This window comes from Cryptomeria japonica, chromosome 8 (assembly GCF_030272615.1).
Source record: "Cryptomeria japonica chromosome 8, Sugi_1.0, whole genome shotgun sequence".
Taxonomy (NCBI): Eukaryota; Viridiplantae; Streptophyta; class Pinopsida; order Cupressales; family Cupressaceae; genus Cryptomeria; species Cryptomeria japonica.
Genome location: NC_081412.1, coordinates 490,979,085 through 490,997,071, shown reverse-complemented (window position 1 = coordinate 490,997,071; position 17,987 = coordinate 490,979,085).

Sequence of the window (17,987 nt, the reverse complement as noted above, 5' to 3'; positions counted from 1 at the left end):
ATGAGGTTAGGAATGAGGTTAAGAATGCTCAAAAAGTGAGCATTTCTAACCTTCTTGGCAAAAGGTTAAGAAATGAGGTTAAGAATGCTCACTTTTTGAGCATTTCTAACCTTCTAGTTCAGCAAGCTATCGTTTTTTCACTGAGAGGAAACAAGGAAGATTGCAACCAATGTCTGAAGACGATTTTCTTATCGCAAATGACCAAAAATATTGAAATAATTTAAAATATTAAATTATCATTTGAGAAATAATTTAAATATTTTAAATATATCGCTTTGGCTCGAGAAAAATGGCATAACTTTCAAACAGTAGGGAGTTAGGTCTTAAAATTTGAAACACGTGTCAATGGTAGGGAAATAGATCCACACAATTATTTACGCCTCATGACGAAGCCTTAAATGAGATATTTTAATCATTTGGGAGCAATAGACACCAAAAAAATGAAAGTTTAAAATATAACAAAGTATGAACTGGGTTCAGGTGAAAGTTGGCCACACGATATAAAATGGTGTTTAAATCCTGACTGTCAAGTGATTTCCCTCAATTTGTGATAATTTTCAAAATTCTTTCATTTTTCATATTCTGACTAGTAAGGACCTTGGATTGTGTGTTCACTGTTTACGCAAAAACAACGATTGGATCTTTACTCAACATTGAGACCGATTTGAAGTTAAAATTTTATGCAGGCCAAATATGGGGGCAACAGCTGGCTTTGACTGGGGACAAGGACTGCAAAGGACGCAGGATGAACTCAAAAGCTCTGGTTCGCAGGCTAGTGCGATGTCCATTGGGCAATAGAGTTAGAAAGGAAACAACACAGGGAATAGCTAGAGAAACCAGACACAAAACAAAAATGGGACGAACACAACAAAACTTTTAACTAAAGTATGTACATGGTAGGAAAAGCCTACCTCAAACCTCCTCAGGATTGTTATACAAAACCATTCACAGGCTGAGAGAAATAGGCACCTTTGCGGATAAGTGGCGTGCATCCATGTGGCACCTGTAAGCTCATCAAACTGGCAAAATAAACATGTTGAAGATGAGAAATATCTCTGAGAAATGAACCAAATAACCATATCTCATCATAAATCTACGAGCTCTCTTGAAAGATTTGGGTACCACGTAGAACATTATTGGCAATTTGTGAAATATTCTCAAGCATGCCTATACCCTCTATCTGAAGATCCCTCTAATAGTCTGGTTTGCAATAAATTAATCCACAAATTGGACAACCTTCATATAATCTATAATGTGAATAAATTTGAGTTGACACATCCATCGAATCTTGTTCATGATTGTCAGCTTGAAAAACACCTGTAGAAATACACTCATCTGAAAACCAAGGATTGAGGTACACACTTTTACCATAGGAGAAGTCATCATTTGAAGCCTTCAAACACCAATCTGGAATACAATCATTATGGGAATTAACTTCATTGGTTTCCTTCATTAAATCATCCATTACCTCATTTATCTCTGCATTTTTGGTACAGTTCCCAAAACTATCCTCTTTGATAGGGGTGTCTTCTTGGTTTAAAGATTCAAAAGGAGGATTGCTTTGAACCTTGGAAACTTCATAAGGCATAGATTGCAATTCCATCGAGATAAGGACATTTGTTGATATGCCTTTATAGATTTCATTTTCAACTTGCTCATAGACATCTGTATTACTTTTTGTGTTCTCTTGTCCCAATGATTCCTCTTCATCACACTCTTCATGGAATTTGAAAACTTCATACTCAAGTGGCATAAATGGTAAAGAGTGGATGCTTGATGGTTCATCTTCTTTCTCTTGGGGTTGATCTAGAAGTTCAGTAGAGGTCTCCATTTTTGAAGATAAAGAATATGCCTATAAAATTTTACCTATGGTTGCTTCTTCATTGGTCATATCTGTACAAAGTTGTCCACTAGGTATCATACCTTTGATTTCCTCGGAAAAGTCTTCATCTTCCACTGTTAGTGATGGATGAATGAGAATATCCTCTCCACATAGAAAGTCATCATCAGAAGAATTGAGACACCAAGTTGGAATGAGAACTATAGGGGATTCTTCTTTACTTCTCTCCTCTTCACCATTTTCTTGAAGCTTGAGTTGCATGGGAGTCTTGAAATCATCTATTTCTCCTTCAAGCTCCTTGTTTTCAAGTTCATGGAAGACCTCGTCCTTGCTATGGTGATCTTCATAATGCTCATGGCATTTTTCAATGCAACCTTTTTTCTCTTCTTCACACACTTCATCTTGATCTTTCTTTTTAAATGTACCTTTATGAGCCAATATGGCTTCATCTTCCTTAACACATGCATAATGTGATGGATCTTTTTCAAAACTTGGATCACGAGACATCTCATCAGGAGCATGCACATCTTCAAGAAAACAATTTTCTCCTTCTTTTTGTTTCATCTCTTGCAATGTTTGAAGCAAAGAAGGATGTACTTTGGCATGATCAAGTTTCCTATTTCCATAGAAGCTTTTCAAAAATTTGATATGTGAATCATCGAGAATCTGATTTTGTTGTGAAATGGGTGGAGGAGAATGAGCATCGACATTATTATCCATTGTTGATTCAAGAATACAATTACGAGCAAAAATTTGGTTCTCTCTTCCATCTTTTTCCTCAATCTTTTGCAGAGTTTGAAGTAGAGAAGGATTAATTTTATGAGGATCAAGTTTCTTTCCACTATAGAAACTTTTCAAGAAGTTGACTTGTTCGGGATTATCAAGACTTTGATTCTGTTGAGCAACTGATATAGGAGGAAGGTCACTTTTGTCTTTGTCTATCTTGATTGTTGTTGATTTAGGTAAATGATCACACGCAAGAAAACCAATCTCCTTTCCATCTTTTTCTTCAATGCTTCGCAACACTTGATGTAAGGCAGGGTGAATCTTATCAGGAGTAAACTGCATGCCACCATAAAAGTTCTTCAAGAATTCAACTTGTATGGGCTCATCAGAAACCTGCTTCTTTGGATATATATAGTCTTCATCGTCACTTTCACTATCACTTTCCAACTTTCCTTTGTACCAAACCATTGTTCTAAATTTGATCTTTCAAACAGAGTCACCAACATTCATTCTAAAGAAGGTACCTTACAATGTCTGAGGAACAAAGCACACTGGTATGTCGCTCCCCAGCAGAGTCGCCAAAATGGATATATGTGAATATTCACTAATAGAGATGGGATGAGACCAAATGTATGAAAATGGATGTAAATGAATGTAAAATAGATAGGGAAGGGCATTGAGTTGTGAGGCAAACCCAATAGGAGAGTGTCACTTGTTGATATTTAATTATAATTAGCAATTCCATCAATATGAGTCCAAAACTAAATGAAAATTGGTGTGGGTATGCAAATTTTACTATTTTGTTTTGCCTCGCTTTGAGGATAATGTAAATCTAATATGAGCATACACTCCAAAATATGATCATTCTTAACCACTCATGATAGTAAATATTTACACATTTCAAAAGAATAATTCGTCCATATAAAGTAATAGAAAAATCTTGGATTCTTCTTGTGTTCCTCTTTGACATTGGTGCTCCATAGGAACATGCAAAACAAAGAAAATATATGCAATAAGTAGCTTTTATCACACAAGTGAGATGGTCATTGAGAAACAAGTAGCTTCAATTGTCTATGAAAAAAAGAAATAAAGAGACAAGGATTAGAATATAAAAATAAATACAAAAACACTTTTTTAATTGCAAAAATATATATATGAGAGATTCAATATGGTCACGTAGTGTAGCTTCACTCAATCATGAAAAATATTGTATGCTCAATTACAATAATGAGATAGAACTCTATTTAGCTGCAAGAGTATAATGTGATCAAGATTTGTCTAAGTATAATAATGATTCATGGTGTAATATAAATCACTTCCCAAATACTAATAATGATAGTTTCAAGTGCCCCTTCAATTGATTGTGTCTAATGGATGTACAAGGAATTAAAGGAGAGGGGGAAATGATGTATGATGAGGTAAAGGTAATTGAATATTATGTATGCATGTAAGCACTTAAATCATTAGATAAATGTCATTATGTGACAAACAAACTGAAAAATACTTAATGCTAGTGATGTAAAGCACATAAGGTAGAGATAATTGTCAAGGTGAAGTTGCCCCCAATATAGGAAAATTATGAAACAAAGGTGGTCCCCTAAAGGCTAGATTAAAACCATAGAAATATAATCAAAATGTAGTAAAAATCAAAATATAACTTGTATGCAAGCACAAATTGATAAGTTATAAGCATGGAAGCACATGTAATAATAATAACCCCAAATATAGACAATATGATAAGATGTTCTAGAAGGATAATAAGAAGGTTTAGTCTCTTGTAATGATAAAATATCAAAATGATATAAGTATATAAGCATAAATAAGTAGGTTATAAGTATGTAAGTACATGTAATTTAATAATAACCCCAAATAGAGGCAATATGATAAGAGGATCTAGAAGGGTGATAAGGTGGTGTAATATCTTGTGATGATAAAATATTGAAATGAGATAAGGCTTATATATATAAATGCATGGAGATGATAAAATGATAAGAATGGAGTGATGAATAAATAAATAAGGAATAAAAGAACACCCAAAGTGGGAAAGATGAAGCAAAATCAAAATACACATCTAGACATGTATAACCATTAATAAAGTAAAATATGGGAGAAAGAACATAGGAAAGCATAAGTGCTAAGAATGAAAAATGACATACAAATTATGACATCCAACTGGGGGAAAACAAAACATGAGTCTAAATATAGAAAGTGAAATAAGTAACATAACAAACATAGAAAAAATTAAAAAAAGACCAATGTACAAAGAAACAATTGGAAAATAAAATGAAAAGTAAAAATAAATACATACATACATATATAGACTATATATATACATACATACATATATATACTATATACAAATGTTTGTGTATTCTATATATTTTATCCTTTTCTCTTGCAAGTCTTTTAATTTGTGCATGTGTTTTTTTACTGTGGTTATTTGTTCCTCCCTTATGCCTCCATTTTTGTAAGGATCTTGTATTTTTTCCATCTCAATTTTATTTTGGACGTCTTTGAGAGATTGTTTTAACACGAAATAATAAAATTGTAATGGTAAAAAATAGGGTTTCACCAATCAAGGTAAGAAAACCACTAATTTTTCTTAAAAGACTATCACATTGAAAGAGGGAGGGACCTAATAGATCTAGGCTTGATCCCTCTAAGGAAAAAGCTCTGAAAGTATGATTAGGTTCCACCTAGGTTAGGGTTTTGATTCCCTCTTTCTAAGTTGAATTGTGAAAATGTTGAAATTAGGGTAAATGTGTGAATATGAAGAGATTGGACATAAACAATGATCTACAATCGTCGTACAAAGACACCAACCTAGATCTAAGCAAAAGAAGATCATTCGGGCCTATTCACAAATGTTCAACCTAATTTTTTGATACCGTTTTGTTGTCGGTCCTCTGAAGTTCTCATCTTGTTCGTCTTTATGAATCCTATCAATTCTCTCAAATGCAGCTTGGTACATGTTTCCTACACACAGAAAGAAGGGGGAAATTGTTGGGAATGGGAGTTTGTCTAAGTCAAACCCCGATTTAGGAATTAACCTTGAATGAAATATTGCAAATACTGAAATAAATACTAGAAAGATATACCTCAGATTTGCAATTGTTAATGATGATGCTTTATTCTTTGAATGTAATCACATATGTTATATGAAATGTCATGAACATGACAAAACCCTAATCATACACACATGCTTGCATAGGAATGATGTAATTTTCTCCACAATGGTTAAATGAAGAATATGCAGCCTTGAAGATCTCATAAAATGCTTGATAATGAATGCTTCATAGATGCAAGAGTGATAGATTGCTTAGATTGGATAGATTACTTGTAGAAAGAGACTTAGATTAAAATGAATTGATATACCGTCTTTATATAGGGGTATCTCTAAGGTAAATTATTAATTAGGACGACCTCCAACGGTCATGCAAATCCACGGGGATCAGTTCCTATTGGAGAAAGACAATACCTGCCCAATTTAAATTTGGGCCCCATTGAGAGGGACCATGGTAGACCATGGCCGTCATAGTCCTTCTACATACAGGACCAAGATAAGGCTTAGAGGGCAGGGTTACCTCACCATGGGACCCACTAATGGGTGTTCATGGCCTCAAAGCTAGAGAATAGGCACAAAACAGACCTAGAAAGGTGATGAGGAGAGGGCACGCTAAATTAGGGGCACAAACATGAGGTGTAAATTGGACAAATGACAAGTTATGACACTAAAAAAAGCATCTTCATCATTAGAAGAGTAATGATCTAAATAAGAAATATTTTTATTTTTATGTTTCATCATACTATATGAGTCATTCATAATTTTAACTAATACATAAAATAAGGTTTATTCTAAATTAGCTTTTAAGGATGAGATAATATTCCAATTTTGGTCCTTATCATATTCTCTTAATCTTAGATATAAATGGTGATAAAAGCATTCCTATGGGAAAATTGATTCTTAGCGGTTCGTTTCTTGGGCAAGTTCTAATTTTTTCATCCATTTATTTGTGCCCTATCTATAGCTTCGTTTTGAAACCTCACGCAATGACTCTAATGTTTGTGCCAGTCTTTTTATTTCTTTTTTATCAGGATTCTTTTCTCCAATGTGTTGCTCCCTTGGATGAATAATCTGGTGATCGAGTTTTTTCTTGGAGTCGTTCTACAATTGTTGAATCCTGCCCTTTTCGGTAAATCCGTCTATCTGCGGCTCATCAACATCATGTTATTTAGGTACAAACATAAAATTTGTAGCATAGTGAGGTCCTTTAAATTGCAAATAAAACATTTTATTCCTTTTCAGACTTTTCTTAATCTTTTTTACCTAAGGAGATAAGGAAGTTGTTTAACCCTTTTTTTTCCAAATTGTTTCCTTTTGAAAGGAACAATTTTGTATTTAGATTTTCTTTGAAAATCTTTTTCGCCTTCATAGTGGGTATTTTTTCTATAACTATTATATAATTTCTTCATATTTTATAAATGTAACTCTTTTCACACGTCTTCTAATCGAATTGTCTAATATTAGCAAATCCTTTAAAACTATTTGTTGGTGGATTATTACAAAATTATTTCAAATTGCAACTAGAATTAAATTATTTTGTATTTGCATTTAAAGAACCCATTACACATTGCTTTTGCAATTTATAGGCAATCAAGTTCTTCATTTTTGCAAATAAGTAATTAGCAACTATAGTTTTCATTTTTTCAAGTATGTAATCATCTACACATTAACCCAATCTACAAGGTAGAGAATACAAAATAATATTTCTTTGTTGATAAATCATTTTGTAATTTTGTTTCCAACAAGTATTTCTCAAAGACTCAATTGTTTGTGTGGAAGACACCTCAACTTTGAAGATTTAAACTAAACAAAAAAATCAACTTCTATAGCAATATTCTTTCAATCACCACAAAATTGATCTAGTTACTGTTGGAATCAATGAACACTGAGAAGGGGGGGGTTGAATCAGTGTTTTATAATTTGCAAACTTATTAAGTTGATTCTTAATCCACTAGATGCATAAGAAAGAAAGTAATATGCTGAAACTCAAAGCAAACAACCAAACAACCATAACACTGGAATTTTTACATGGAAACCCGGAAAGGGAAAAACCACGATAGGATTTGAACCCACAATATTATTATACTATGGACGGAAGTATGATAATATTACATAATGGGAATGCACTTGCATTCAGGCACACTACCTAGAGCTCACTACTCAATTACAAAGGGGCTATAACCTGGAGGAAAGCTCATGGTCTTACAGGTTAATACAAATGATTACAATGATGAATGAACTAAATTATAGCATCTAACTATGCCAAAATGCAGTTCCGGTTAGGCTCAGATTGTCTCCTGCACCTGATCTGTCACTCTACTCTCTTTTCCTACTCGGACACTCACCAGACGATCAAAACCTTCAATCACATTCACCAACCTTGCAAATTCACTCTTATAAACTCTCTTCACACATAACATATGTCAAAATGATCAACCAATTCAATATTATATATCTGCACCAACAAAAAGAATCACTAACCATGTCGGCTTCACAAAACTACACAATATGAAACGTGTAGTATCATCATGTCGGCTCAATCCACCCACAAATGCATATGCAGACCCAAAATAGATGATGACAAGCTTCACACATAATGACCCAATTACCTCAAACACAACACCAATCACCGGTAGCAACTCAAGCATTTCGGATCACACAATACCCAACTGATCAACACATTAGCTCTGTTCTTTCGGAATCACCGAATACCGGACCTTGAATCTTGCACTAGAATTGACACTGGAGGTTGGAATTGCAAAGTAAGTTGCCTCAAATCATGAATCAACTATCTTAATCACTGCAACCCAAATTACAACACCAATGTCAAGATATGCACCATGATCTCATGCTCTACTGGATACTGTGTTCCACCTTCCAGACTTATGCCTGATAAACAATATGACTTTCGGTAGATCTAATTTGCATATACCAGATAGAGTTTATTGACTGAGTTGCCATCGATGACAACCCCGAAGCAATCTCCATACATGAATCTTCACTGGTACAATGTCTCTTGCCAACAGTTACAACAAATTGAGTTGACCAAAACTACTAGTAGAAATGTCATTTTGACCCATATCAATATCTCTAATACAAACACTGTTTTCATCTATTTATATGGAAGGTCTTGAATTTGGAAGACAATTCCACCAATGCCTAAGTATTCCAAACATTAATCTAGCAACATATAGCACCTTGGGTGGATCATTCTAGTTTCCTCTTGTGTTAAAGAAATTTTCTAAAGTACATGTTCATGTACAAACAACATCATAAGGTTCTATTAATATATCAATGTTTAAAATATAGCCTGAAGTAGTATAAGGCCTTAATTGTTCAAAATGATCACTCTAAGATAAAGACTATTTTTTCTCATACTCAAAAAGTTATTTCTTAACCAATACATGTTGTTCCCATTCGTCTTTCTGTTGTAAGGTTGAAAAATCAAAACTTTGTACAAAATTTTTAGAATATTGTCTAAATCAATATTTAGACTAATTACAGAATCTACAAAATATTTGTCTTCATGTTTTGATTTTTGTTGAGAAAAAAAGGGTCCATTCATATATATTGGCTCACTAATTTCCTCATTGATTCCTACTTCTACAAGCCAATTATTTTTGTTATTACATGAGTATGCTCTTTAACATTCTGAACAACTGGTTTTTGGCTTTTTGAAGATGGAGTAGGTTCATCATCAATTAACTCCTTTGAACAATCACTCATTTATAAGAAATCAAGTTTTTCATTTTTGCAAAAGTGCAATTAGCAACCGTAGTTTTCTTTCTGACAATTATGTAATCTTCAACCCACTGACCCAATCTACAAGGTAGAGAAATCAAATAATATTTATTTTTTGATAAATAACTTTATAATTTTGTTTCCAACAAGTATTTTGTTGGATGTTTGAGGAGATTGTTGTTAGTATGCTGCAAATATGTGCTTAAATGATATATGAGAGATGTGTTGTCATTGATATCAACATATTTCTCTGTGACAGTGTTGCGGTGAAGGTCAGTGAATTGATTTGTTCAGCATGTTGATGATGAGATTTTGTGGATTAAAGAGTTTGTAGAGGTTTGTGTATAGATGATTCAATGCAACTTTCAGAGGTCTGCAAGAAGATTTGAGTGAGTTATGATTATCTGTGTTGTGGCTAGTTTCTCAGTTGTTCAGTGGTGACAAAGTGTTAATAATTTGATTTTCATTTCTCTACATTGTAATATCTTAGGAATGTTTGGGACATTGATGTGTGTCTTCAACTCAAGTGGTTTGTGGTTTAGTGCTTCATAAGTGATTTTTCCAGGTTGGCAATCGTTGCAGTTAGTGTTCTTGAAGTTCAGTATAATGATGATGTTTCTAGTAATTTGATTCATTGCAGTGGTAATTCATGATGCTTGTGGATGTTTCTAGATCGTGTACCTTTTGTGTTGGTGGTCCGCATTGATTGTTGTGCACGAAAATTGATGATTTTATTTGATGTGTTGGTGTTCTTCATTGTTTTGGCTGACCAGATGCTTGTAGCATGTTGCGGATGTTCGATGTATAATTCTTGGAGGTGTTTCACATTTGAGGCATGTGATATAGGTTTGTGCTATGTCTTAGACAATATTGCTTCATCCGCATCTGATATTGTAGCATGTGTGACTATATTTTGTAAATAGGTGACGAGTGTTGAGCCAACCTTGTTGATCTTTTTCAAGGTTGATGTCATGTATACATATATGTGTATATGGTGAAAATGGAAACAACAATGATTGAAAGGCTAAATGAATTCAACCACAAAACCCTAGCCTAACAACAACAAAGATCCACCATAACATATGAAGATTACCTAAGACAATGCAAATCAAATGAAATCACAAAGATTGTACCATCACATGTCCAATAGGGTTTGAATCTCCATTCTTCCTATCTCCATTGATCTTGCTTGATATATTTGCTCTTAGATTTTATGTGCACAAGAGCTTAACAAAGAACGGAAATGTGGTTGCAAGTAGGCTTGATTACATATGCAAGTTCGAAAGCGTAGTCGAGGCTGAATGCATAGTGAGTTAGTTAGTTAGTGAAGGAAGCATTTCCTTATATAGAAGACACTATAAGAAATAGAGGGATAAGATTGAGAGGTGTAAAAGATAAATGGTCGGCTATGATTAGAGGGTAGGTAGAGAAAATAATAAAATAATGAGAGGGTAGGTAGTGTATGAATTAAGAGATGAATGACATGTGTCATGGGTAGAAAAGGTTAATGAATTAATTAAATAAATAAAGATTTATTTAATTAATAGAAGAAGTGGGATAATTAAATAAATAAAATATTTATTTAATTTAGGAGAATGATAATTTAAATAAATAAATGTATTTATTTAAATGAGAAATAAGGCTAGAAGAGGATAAATGAATTAATTAAATAAATAAAGATTTATTTAATTAATAGATGAATTAGGCTAAGATAATTAAAAAAATAAAAATATTTATTTAATTAGACTGGACAATTTTAGGTGTCTACATTTTGCCCCTCTTTGAGACAATGCAGCTTGTCGTGTTGATTCAAAGAAGATAAGATGAACTGATACAAAGTTGCCCCAAGATGGGAATGATATGCCCCCTCGAGAGATTGGATGAAAATGTCTGAAAAGATCGTAAACAATTTCTCGAGAAGAAAGAAAGGCTAGAATGGACTGACCGGATAGGATAGAGTGACAGAGTCACGGGATAAAGAAGACTGACTCGGGAAATGAGGGCTAGGGCTAGGGCTAGGGTAGTCTATAAGATAGACCACGAGGGGAAAACATCCTCATTATCATCCACACATCCAAGAGATCAAAGTGTAGAGAGAGAATAGAGCAGCAACAGTTAGCAATGATGGCATTGGTGCACAGATTCGATCGCATTCGCTGATTTCAAAGGCCAGTAGATGCACGAGAGCCGCTAAGTACCACAAAACCTCCTTGTACTTTGTCACAATAAATATTTTCATAAATGCATGCTAGGTAGGGAAATAAATGCACTTTAGGTATGTCTAGAAAAATGTCAAGTGGGAGGGAAAAATGTTAAGGCGCGTCTACGTCAGTGCTAGACACGTCTGGGTTAGCTAGGCACGTCTATGTCATGAATGCGCATTTATGTCTTCTAGGGCAAATCGACAGTTCTGTGATGAACATACGTTGTCGATTGGATAAGCTGCTGAGAGGATACACTCAAGAAGGTCCTCTAGAGAAGACTAGGATAGATCAAGGCACTTTGTGATGAACAGTGAGTACCAAGACAAAGTACTTTGTGATGAACAGGGAGTACTAAAAAAAAGAGCAACACTTTGTGATGAAAAGTGAGTGCAAATGTAAGAAACACTTTGTGATGAACAGGGAGTGCAAAAACACGTAGCACTTTGTGATGAACAGGGAGTACCACTAGGATAAATAGCAACACTTTGTGATGAACAATGAATGTCACTAGAATAGAAGCAATACTTTGTGATGAACAGTGAGTGTCACTTTGACTGACACAGTTGATTTGCTTGACTGCAGGAGTACCTACCTATGCTAGAGTCACGAGAGAGATTCTCGTCGACTCAGAGGTTACAACCAGAGCTGACATTTGAGGACAGAACTGCGATTGAGGTTATGGGCCTGCGACATATTTTGTATGTGCCTGAGTTTCGAGTGAACATGGGGTTGCTGACTGTGCTTGCTGAGAGATGGCACTCTGAGACATGCACGTTCCATTTGCCGATGGGTGAGATGACAGTCACCTTGGAGGATATATATAGGATTCTGAGGATATCGATCGATCGGGAGTTAGTTCTTTACAATCGAGACGGAGACAGATGCACTGAGATGAATGTTCCAGGATCCGAGATTGGAGATGACGGCTGGACGCGTGGTTTGGGATACCATGACACGGACAGGATTAGCATTACTAGCAGTACTAGCAGTAGTGATTTGTGGATTCCTCTGCCAGGATAGGGAGACATGAGGGTTAGCTATGGGATGGGGGAGAGATGATCTTGGGGTGGGTCCTTCCAGGGCTCAGACTCTGTTGAGGCCGACTGGCTCCGAGGGAGGGAGTTCATCATAGCCATAGAGGGCTCCCTATGTATCAATTTTGTACAATTTTGTATAATGATGTAGACACCTTCGAGTGATTTTGCCATATGTATTTTGACATCATTGTATCATGACACTTATGATTTTGATATATATATGAGATGATTCATCTTTGCAGCAGCTATATGCATGTGTACCTATGTGATGAGATGTTTCATGATGTATGTTTCTATGTGATTCTTATGATATGGATGCAAATATGTACATAATGAAATGCAATATTTTTTGTTCTTTTATGTTTTATATGTTATGCCAATGCAAATGTGAATGTATGAAATGTAGATGAATATGATAATGCAAATGATTATTTACATGATGAAAATGTATAATTTTCTAACATGTGTTGTATGCAGGATGTGATGCAATTGTGATATCTATATGTATGTATGAAATGCTTATATGTGGTAATGCAGGTGCAACTACATGAAATGCAAATGTTTTTGGTGTGTCAATATACTCAGTCATGTGATAGCAGGCTACACGGACTCAAGAAGGATGATGGAGGTCAATCAAGAAATGGGGATGGAAGATAGAAGATATGAAAGTGAAAGAGCTTCTTGTGCATTATCATCATTGAGCTTTATTATGGCAAGTAGGTTATGACAATCGAGGCATATGTTCGACCCAGAAAGTCATTGTACCTATTTGCATGGAGATAAGACAGTTGCAAACAAGGAATGCCCCAGTTCACACTAGACTCTCAGTGTCCTCATATCCTTGGACAAGTCATAGCATTACTAAGAGACAATCCATAGACAGCAAAAGAAAAATAGGTGACGATACCCCATCCTCACCTTTCTAGTCAAAGACATCCTGGAGATAAAATCTCTAGTCAAAGATATCCCGGAAAAGCTAAAAGACATGTCACCTAAAGATGAAATCAAAAGAAAACCAAGACTCGACACCAACATCTATTGTAACCCTCAAGTTTAGTGTCTCTTATCACTTGTATAAGTCGTATTTGATTGTGGTCACAATGTTTATTTTCACAAAAAGGATAGATAGCACTGAACCATAATGTTGTTTGAGTTTGCTGAAAGATTTGATTTGTTGAAGCCCATTGTTGCTGCTATGTCTCATCTGAAACTAACTGAATCCATGAAACTGATACTTTATTGCGGAGAAAGCGAAACTTTATTGTGGATTGGTGATGCAAGTGTTGCTTTATGGTGGATTGTGCGCAGATAGACTGAAGAAAAGTAGAAGAAATTGTACTCCTCGAAACATGTGATGTTCTTAGTTCCACACCTATTACTAGACGTAGGCTTTGCCTTAGCCACAGATAGGAGCTGATTTATTATGGATGGAAAGGGGTGAAAAGGGGGGTTTATTATGAATGGCGAACCAATCTTAGGTAGATCAATGACAAGCCATGATGGGAATGGATAAGTTTATTATGCATGGATAGGTTGTGAGTGTGTGCAAAGTGAAAGGATGAAATGGAATCCTGAAGGAGAGAGGAGCAATGTCTCTACGCATGGCATTGTTGACCCAGTTTTCACCACGGTACTTGCCCAGGGCGCCACCGAAGTGGTTTTCACCGTTGGATGAAAATGTTTTCTCTTTACTTTTTTTATTTTTTTGATTCTTTTTGTTGTCACAAGGCGCCTGTTTGCCAGGTTTTCACCAAGTAACGATTTTTTCTTTTTTTATGATTTTTTTTTTTGTTTTTTTTAATTTTTTTAATTTTTTTAATTTTTTTTTGTATTTTTAAATTAGGATATTCTAACGAGCTATGTGTAAAACCTGCAAAGGTGTATGTTGTTGATAGGATCATCCAAGGGTTCACCCTTTGTGGTTGAGAGCTGATATGCACCAGATCCATATGTTGTCGTAATGATGTAAGGACCAAGCCAATTTGGTTCGAACTTGCCCTTCTTCTCTCTGTCTTGCTGATTTTTAGGATTTTCTCTAAGAACTAAGTCCCCTGCCTCAAATGTGCGAGGCTTGACTTTATGATTGTAGTTGTGTCATTCCTTGACTGAATGATGTGTAGCTTGAGTGACTGTCTTCCTTGATAAAGGAACTGAGATAGAATTACTAGTGTGTGGACTACGTTTTCCCATATGCATGTCACCTAAAGAAGTCTAGGCATCCCTAACAACAAAGTCCTTCAAGGAAGCTCCATTAAAGGTCCATGATGTATCGCCAAAAGGGAATGGATGTGTGAAACAAGTGGATGAGTTATGAAGGCTTATGATTGCAAAAAGAAGTGAAAGTATCATGACATGTTGGAGATTTAGGATCAACAAGTATTCTTGTTTTCTTGAAATTGTAGAACCTTTGCCCCCAGTTATTTTGATTTTAGGGGAGATCATCTCTTTCTCTTTTTCTTTCATAGAATTTTTATCCTTGACTTTGATTTTTGCAGAGTCCAATAGCTTTTGATTTTGATTTGAACTAAAGGATTTTTCTTTATTTTTTACTTTTAGATTTTTCTTTTCAAAGCTTGATTTTTGATCCCCAATAAGTAAGAGCTTTTGTAATTCTTGTTGACCCAAGTCTAGGAGCAAAGTGGAAATGGAATGAGTGGATGAAATGGTAAAGCTATGTGATTTCTCAAGAGGGTTGGCGATACACTCAATAGATTCTTTGTTGGATCCACTCTTAGGACTATTGATATCAAGAGTTGCTTGCACCACTAGAGGAGATTTGCATTCAGACTCAATAGCCACAACACTAGGTGGTTCACATCCAATTCCTTGCAAATTATTTATAGATTGTTCCTATCGACTGAATACCTTAGGAGATAGTGGGAGTTGATCAACATGAAAAATATACTCACCACATCCTAGGTCTCTAACCTTGAATTTTTCTTTGATCTTTGTTTGTTTTGATGTAGAAGCTTTCAATGATTCTGGATCAACATATGCTGATGAAGAAACAACTTCTCGATTGACTAGCATTGTTATTTTTGATCTAGGTCGCAGATTGTTGCAATATATGAATGGGTCTGGGTCAGCTTTTACAGTCACTTCAACTCCATTGTGTGGAAACTTAATGCATTGGTGATATGTAGATGGGACTGCCCTCATTTCATAAATCCAAGGACGTCCTAGTAATATATTGTATGTGAGATCTAGGTCTAGGACTTGACAAACCACATCCTTTGTAACTGGCCCAACTCTGAGAGGTAAGGTGACTGTGCCTTTGGATGAACACTCTTCATCATCCTATGCTTTGATGGTAATTTTGTTTGTAGAATTCACAACTTTATCTGAATATCCCAATTGTTTAATAGTGCTCAATGTACAAATGTTTAGACCCGCTCCTCCATCTATCAGGACTCGTTTTATTCGATGTTTGTGTATGAAGGCTTCAATGTGTAAAGGTGAATTATGTGGCTGACTTACGGAGGCGTCATTGGCTTTCGTGAATGTAAGGGAGTATGGAATGGAAAGGTATCCCACCATGGCTTGAAATTGGTCCATGTTCAGATCAGTGGGGATAGAGGTGTCTCTCAAGATTTTGTCAAGAATGCTTTATGTGCGGGGGATATGCGTAAGAGCTCAAGGATGGAGATGAGCGCAGGTGTCTTCCCTAATTGTTCTACAAGATCGTACTCAAGCTTGGTTGATGAGGAAGCAGTGTTTTTAGCTGGAGCACCTTGCAAAGTGAATTTACCTCTACGAGTTGTAACATTACATTCAGAGGTAGGTTCGGAAGAAGATCCAATGACTTTTAGGACAATCTTGGGTCTTTGGGTAGAATTCTCGGGCATTTTGTCCTTGATGACAATGGTAGAGACATAATTGTCCATCGAAATGTGATTGATAGTTGAATCATAGTTATAAGATGCTCTGGTATAGTTGGTCTGGTCATCTGTGGCTTTAGCTTTTCCTTTTTCCTATTTTGGGAATGGTTCCTTAAATATTTCATGTTCTTGATTGGATGAGTGCCCTTCAATCTCAATGTCACCTCTATCAATGAGATCTTGTATGATGTTCTTCAGTCGATGGCAATTTCTTGTTTTATGACCCTTGCTCTTATGAAATTCACAATACTCATCATCATTCCACCAATTTGGTTTAACCTTTGGTTCATATGGAGGTGGATCTGGAAATGTTATTATCTTGTTTGCCACTAGCTTTTTGAAAACTAACTCAAGTGGTTCTCCCAATGGGGTGTACTTCCTTCGTGACTTTGAAGTTGTTTGAGTATTCACTTGATTGTTTGTAGAACTTGATCTAGAAAAAATGATTTTTGGTTGTACCGTATTGGCATCAACAACACCATCATTGACTATGTTCTTGTTTTTATTCCAAAATCTTGGCTTGTCTTTTCCTTTAAAGTCATCTTTGTTTTCCTTGAATATCTTAATGACTCCTTGTTCCATTAGGACCTTTTCTATCGCTAAGCCTTTTTCAATGATGTCCTTGAAGGTGGACAAACAAGCTTTCCTTAGATCATAGCCAATGTCTTTGTTAACATTCTGGGTGAACATTTCTACCATTTGTTTTTGTGGAATTTCACAAGAGCATCTGCTAGCTAGATTTCTCCATCTTTGTAAAAATGATGAAAAAGGTTCTACATCCTTTTGCTTGGTGTTGCACAAAGTAGTGACTGATATGTCTGTTTCTATGTTGTAGGAGAAATGTTGAATAAATGCCTCTGCTAAGTCACCCCATGACTTAATACCAGGTGGAAGTTGGGAGAACCATTCCATAGCTTGATCAAATAGGCTTTGTGGGAATAATCTCATCAAATATGTCTCTTCTGAAGCTATCTCAATGCAAGCTGTGAAAAGCTATCTTATGTGTGCCTTAGAATCCCCTTTTCCTCTATACTTATCAAACTTAGGTGTCATAAAGTGTGTAGGAAAAGGAGGCATTGGAATGCTCTTGTCAAATGGATAAGGGCATATGTCTCTCATTGTGTATGTTGGCTTCGGTGTATTTATGTCCTCCATTTTCTTTTGTAAGTCCCCGATTTGTTGCTCCAAATTGTTCTTAGGTGGAGATCGACTTCTTGGACCATACCCCATGCTTGAGGCACCAATTGGAGGAGGAGCATGTTGCATATATGGATGATATTGATCATACACATGTTCATATGGAAGAGGTCTATATGATGCTGCGTATATGGACCACTTGGTATAGAGTCATGTTGAGGAACAACATATCTGTTTTGTCCATGTATACCATACTCTATAGGAATGTCATGAGTTTGTTCTAGTGTGTTGCCCCCAAATTTGACGCGGGGTTTCCTTGTGTTCAAATTTTGAGCATGCCTTTGGATATCCAATTGCTTT